General features: G+C 40.9%; 1 long non-coding RNA gene across 1 annotated transcript in view; it reads right to left on the reverse strand.

The window, feature by feature from the left end:
* Positions 1-4,405, reverse strand: part of LOC112843496 (uncharacterized) — a 46,103-nt gene extending 41,698 nt beyond the window's left edge. Inside the window, exon 1 of the long non-coding RNA XR_003215871.1 lies at positions 4,255-4,405. This is a non-coding gene — a long non-coding RNA (uncharacterized LOC112843496). The remainder of the gene's footprint in view (positions 1-4,254) is intronic.
* Positions 4,406-6,641: the final 2,236 nt, after the last annotated feature.

The raw sequence follows: 6,641 nt of genomic DNA on the forward strand, positions 1-6,641 counted from the left end.
AGACAGATGAAAAAATTGAGTAAAAAGGAAACACAAATGGACCAAAGGGTGCTGCATGTCGACATCAAAAATTTTGCCTGTCAAAAAATTAAACTTAGTGAGATTTCAATATTATTCAAAATAAGTAGTTTTAGGTGAATCCAATTACAATACAACTCATTTTAAAGCATGCAGTTTACATTGAAGACAAAGTCTTCTATTTATCCTTTAAAATTTAACAGAATACTTTGAAGTTAAGGAAGTTCTTGTAACTATTTATTACTGAAATCATAAACATAGACAACAGCTCATCATGCCAAGACTTCTTTTCAGAATTTGTAGACATAGTTATGGTCAAGTTTGCATACACTCATCAGGGGCATGAATGTCGTGGTAATTTGGGGACTTTTAATTTGTTTGAGCTGTTATTTTTTCTAAGATGGAATGATTGCACAGAATGCATCTTTCATGAGTTTAAAAAACACCTCCCCTAAGAATCACAGAACACACAACTGCGTCCAAGTTTCAACCATCTAGCTGGTGATTTGAGGTGAAGTCGAAGAATTCTAAGAATTTGAGCCATGTTCCACTCCTCCACTGTTGAGGCTGCCTCACAAAGCTGTAGCTGCAAGGGGCTGATGCCTGCTGTGGTGATAACCTCCGAACCAGATGAGAAACACCAGAGGTGATAAGAATCATGAAGCTGAAGGTGCCCTCTCAGGCTTGGTTAGTCTCTGGGACTATGGGGAATATTGGTGTCTTTTCATTCAGTCCCTTTACAACTGCAGTGAAATCTTGGTCCACATTGTCATTGCTTCGCCAACTCCACCAGTGGTGCCCTTCATTACAGATTCAATTCATACATTTTATTGACCGAATTTCTAGGCATAGCCAAAATGCAGAAGGCTTCCTCCCTGGTGACCTCAGAATCTCAGAATTTAGCGATAGCCCTGTTGGCTTCAGCATTTGACAGGCTACAGCTCACATTGGAGGGAAAGCATTATGTCAATTAGATGTCCCCACAAGATATGAATACCCAACGTGTGTGTGTGTGTGTGTGTGTGTGTGTGTGTGTGTGTGTGTGTGTGTGTGTGTGTGTGTGTGTGTGTGTGTGTGTGTGTGCTTTTGGCAGTGTCAGAGACGTCAGGCTGAGAAAGTTTCCCACCGTTGAGCTAGCCAGACCTGAGGGATAACCACACTCACCTGTTGCTGATTAGCTGATCAGAAGAGCTACTTAAGTGATGAGCTAAGCTTCAGTGAGAAACTCAGTTCCCAGCTTGTGTGTGACAGTGTCTTGGTTTCAGATCAGTGACATGTTCTAACAACAGCCTGTTGTGGTTTCCAGAGTGTTGTGGAAACGAGCAGAGGGAGTGGAGCACGTTTGGACATAGGCACCAAAAGGAGAAGGATTAGGCCATGTCCACACTAATACGTTTTCGTTTGAAAACGCATCTTTTTCTCTCCATTTTGGCCTTCCGTCCACACTGAGATGGCGTTTTCAGTCAAGGAAAACTGAGCTTTTTGAAAACGCTCTCCAAAGCAGATACATTTGAAAACACAGTTTTGTGACTAATTAAACTAAGATAGCGGAGGGCATTATACAGCGGTTGTTTTGTTTGCTCTCAATTTTAAAAGCCCTATTAAAGATTAATATCAGCAACAAATTAAAAAACCGCAACAAATTAAAAATCATTGACGGAAAGGGATTGTCTGAAATACCGGAAGTGACACAACGATTAGCCTAATAGGGCTTTTGCCCTATTAGCAGCTGTGAGACGAGCTGATATCCAGTTCTCTTCCATCTCCAAATATCTGTTGGTGTGCTCCAGACATTTTCATTCCGGTAAGTTATAGATATGTTCATATCACTCTTTATCCGGTCTTTAAGTCTGACATCACTAGCCGTGTCTGGGCTCAAACACCGCTGCAGGTCCATAAATCACACGATCACTGTGGCATCACTGAGAGTTGAAAAACTATCTTAAGTCTTTGTTAAAGAAAATTTATTTTACTGTTTTAAAGTGTTTGTGCTCTTATAGTGTTTAGCTTCATTTAAACTTAGTGTGTGTGTGACATTAGTGTGATCACTGCATGAGGAAGCTGCTGGACAAACCCTGATATGGCCAACGAACTCACATATCTTCAGTTTACATATAGGGAGTTGTTTCTCTTTGTATGCTCCACCCAAAAATGGAATGCAAGCTGTCTGACTATATAATAAAGAACAAACGGATGCCCCGCGCGAATTCTGCGTGACTCGTCTCATACACGTCACTGTGTGAGGCTGTGTTGGGGCACTCGTCCGTGTACATGTAAAAAGCGCTGAGTCTGTGTTTCTTGCCTCCTGAGTTTTCTCTTAACAGTCTTTCATCTGTAATAAAATGATCAGTGTTCTGCTCTACCATGTGTAACAATTGAGTTTATCATCCAGGCATCCATGAAAACGAAACGGAATTTGTGACATTTAACAGAGTTAGAAATTAGCAGGAAGTTAGCTCGCTAGCTTCCATCTAAATACAATATAGCATGTCCTAACTGAGGAATTTTGGAAACATTCTGTTTTGTGCGTCACATTTCCAAGTTCTGAATTCATCTTACTGAAAGACTGTATACATATATTTTCTTTATCCTTTATTTGAACAGAGAGTGAACCTATTAGTTCAATTTATATTCAAGTGTTTCTTTAGTATTTTCAGACTTTAGTTCTTAGTTCCAGCTTCCACTTAAAATGTTTATATCCTGTGATAATTACAAAAACATGTGGACTGACAGATGATTTTTTGTGAATATATATATACCGTATTTTCACGACTATAAAGCGCACATAAAAGTCTTAGATTTTCTTCAAAATGTGCGGCGCGCCCTGTGTGTGTTGTTGTTGTAAGGGGGACGTAGTAGAGAACACCATGAGAACGTTAAAGGGGGAAGTGTGGGCGTAGATTGTATATAAAACCCACGCCCTATAATCAGGTGCGCCTTATGTGTGTGTTAAAAACAGTAATGGCACACATAACTGACACTGCGCCTTTTAGTACGTTGCATCTTATGGTCGTGAAATTACGGTGTATGCATATATATATATATATATGTGTGTACATATATATTGAATCTCTGAAGGAAGTGTTTTTGTGATGCAGCAACAGCGGGACTAACTGAGGTCAGGATGTTGAAGCTTCTGCATGATGAGCGGTTCACAGAGCTACACAGACATTACAAACATTTGTGTGGTGAATAAAGGGAGATGCTGTCAAATCTGAATAACAAAAGTTTTTGCAGAAACAATATTATCTGCAGCCAAGTTAAAACAAAACTTAGACCACTTTGAATCTTTTAACCTTTTAGTGTATTTGGTAATATTTAGTACAACAAAGAAGAAACAAACAAGAAAAGGAGGCGTTAACTCTTAGACTATGTGATAATTTAACGTGTGGTTTCTTCAACCAACCATGTTGTTGTCTGATACACAGTGTGTTCCATTTCCTGTTTGGTTGATGTAGCTACAGTTCCCACAGCTATCTAATTTACCATAAATTAAAGGAGGAGGAGAATGTTTACAGTAAGGCTGTAAAAATATTGTGTACCCAAAGGTATGGCTCACAACTGTGACAAATACAAAACTTTAACTCAAACGGTTAAGACCGCCTACAAGACAAATATAACTAATAATGTCAATCAGTGTCAAGCCCTGCTTATCGTTGCCTAAAACTAACTCCTTCAAAAAGAGCTCCTTGTTGACTCTGGTGTAGTACAAAGCTGGATCAGCAACTGTGACTCTCCACCAAACCATCAACCACTCATCTTAGCATATCCCTTGCTAGAAAGACAAACCACATATAAGCTGGTCGGAAGAAAGAACTAAAAGTACAAGTTTGTTTTGCCTGTCAAACTGTTTACAATCTTCCCTGCCAACTCAGTCTCTAAATCTGCTGAATGTTGCTCACCTAATCTTTCTCTCATCCTAAGGAGTGCCATGGCCTATAGCATCATCCTTATGATTGCGAAATTCACCTCCTGCCTGGAGCACCCAGGGTGGGATATATTAGACAAAAATTGAACAACAGAAGCAGGAAGCAAGACAAATAGGCAACCATAAGCATTTGAGTAAGTTTGGCAAGGTCTAAGTTTTGTTAAGTCTTACGGGAAGACCTGACACCAGGATTCACAATGGGGAGAATGCAAGCCAGCAGAGGCACCATGATGCTTTGGGCAATGTTCTACTGGGACACCGTGGCTCCCGCCATCCATGTGGATGTTACTGTGACACAAACCACCTACCAAAGCACTGCTGCAGATCATGTACACCCTTTAATGAAAGCTGTATTCCCTGATGGCTGTGACTTCTTTCCACAGGATAATGCTCCCTGATACAAAGCAAAAATAGTTCAGCAATGGTTTTAAAAGCACAAAAATGGGTTTGAGGTGGACTTGCCCTCCAAATTCTCCAAATCTCAATCCAATCGAGCATTTGTGGAATGTGCAGGACGATTAATTCCAATTCATGGAGGCTCTTCCTCCCAATTTACAAGCTGTTGCTAACATCTTGGTGACAGATACCACAGCACACCTTCAGGTTTTTAGTGGAGTTCATGCCTTGATGTGTCACAGCTGTTTTGGTAGCAAAAGCGGGACCGACACAATATTCTTAATATCTGCTTCACTCGGGTCTGAGTGGTCACCTCAACCTCCAGTCTGGTGAAAACTGCTTTTTGGAGATTAAAAATGTATGTAGGAATAAACTAGGGATGCACCGATACCGATACTGGTATCGGGTATCGGGGCCGATACTGTAAAATGTGTGCGTACTCGTACTCGTAAAAGTTAACCGATACCATGAACCGATACTAATGTAGCCCGGATGGGAATTTGGGAGTGGATACTCATAATTCCCATGGACTTAAACGCCACGGTAACATAAGGTGTTCACAGTTGATGTTATGTGATGTAACTCTACCCTGAATGTAATTTGCCCTGTAATATGTCGCAAGGTAAATACAGGTAATTAGAGCAATCAAACTGTTATGTTAATCATAAAAAATTATTATTTTATGGTATGTAACTCTGAAGGGAGTTAAAATATTTTTCAGAGTTCTCATTTTCTGGAGACCTGTGAAGGTAGCATAAAACGGGACCTTGCATGGAGAGATGAACGAGGTTAGCTGAACCAAAGTGAGAGACTCGGCTAGTTTTACTGAGGTTAACCAGCACAAAAGAGTGTGTGACTAGAAAGCTGACCGTGCTCCAGTGGGGGAGGTCTGGGGCATGGTCAGAAGAATGGGAGGTGACCGGCGGGAATGGGATTACCCAGTTCTATCTTCGGGCCAACAGAACTTTGTAACAGTTCAGGAAAAAGTGGAGGTTATGGTGAAAACTTTTGCTAAGATTCATAGCTCTGATAACATCTCAGTGTTGGGAAAGGACAGAATGTGCCAAACTAAAACACAATATTCGGAGGATTTAGTAAGAAAGGCGCACATGGACAGTAGTCTGGATGCGGTGTTTTCTCGGGAGGAAATGGTGAGGGGACTTCAAAAAACAAAGCCCACAGCCCCGGGAAAGGATCAAATTTGTTATTTAATGTTGAAGCACCTTGGTACGAAAGCGCTTAATAAACTGCTGTGTTTGGTTAACACAGTTTGGATTAAGGGGGAGCTCCCAAGTACTTGGAAGGAGGCTGTTATTGTGCCAATAAGAAAACCCGGGAAGGATCCATCTAAACCAGATAGCTACAGACCAATCGCTCTTACATCAAATATATGCAAGTTAATGGAACGTATGATAATGGCAAGACTGTCCTTTGAACTGGAAAGAAAAGGGGCTTTAGCCAATTACCAAAGTGGTTTCAGGACAGCTCGGAACACGACTGATGCTGTTATTAGACTTGAGAATGTTGTTAGGAAAGCGCAGGCCAATAAAGAATCTGTTTTGGCTGTGTTTTTTGACATAGAAAAGGCGTATGATATGTTGTGGAGGGATGGGCTTTTGATCAAGTTGCATAAGTTGGGTATTGGTGGCAGGACATTTAATTGGATCCGAAACTTTTTATCTGGTAGGAAGATCCAAGTGCGAATTGGGTCTACAATTTCTAGTCAGTGCACGGTTGAGAATGGGACACCACAGGGCAGTGCGATTAGTCCCCTGCTTTTTGTTATAATGATCAATGATGTTTTTTCTGATGTTCCTGAGGGTATTGGGAGGTCTTTGTTTGCTGATGATGGTGTGTTATGGAAAAAAGGAAGAAATATTGAGCACCTAGTGGGCAAGGTTCAGGAGGCTGTGAATATGGTGGTTGAGTGGGGATTTGACTGGGGATTCAGGTTTTCGGTGGAAAAAACAAAAATGATGTTCTTTACCAAAAGACAAGTGAGTGAGACTTTGACATTGAAACTGTATGACGAGGAAATTGGGAAAGTGAGCTCTTTTAAGTACTTAGGTGTTGTGTTTGATTCAAGACTGACATGGAGGGAGCATATTGACCGGATTGAAACCAAATGTAAAAAAGTTGTTAATGTTATGAGGTGTGTAGCTGGGAGGGGTTGGGGAGCAAGCTCTTCTGCTTTGAAAAGACTTTACCAGGCATTGATTAGATCTGTCTTCGATTATGGGTGTGTGGCATATGGTTCAGCAGCTCGTTCTTTGTTGAGACGTTTGGATGTTTTGCAATC

This window comes from Oreochromis niloticus, linkage group LG22 (genome assembly GCF_001858045.2).
Source record: "Oreochromis niloticus isolate F11D_XX linkage group LG22, O_niloticus_UMD_NMBU, whole genome shotgun sequence".
Classification (NCBI taxonomy): domain Eukaryota; kingdom Metazoa; phylum Chordata; class Actinopteri; order Cichliformes; family Cichlidae; genus Oreochromis; species Oreochromis niloticus.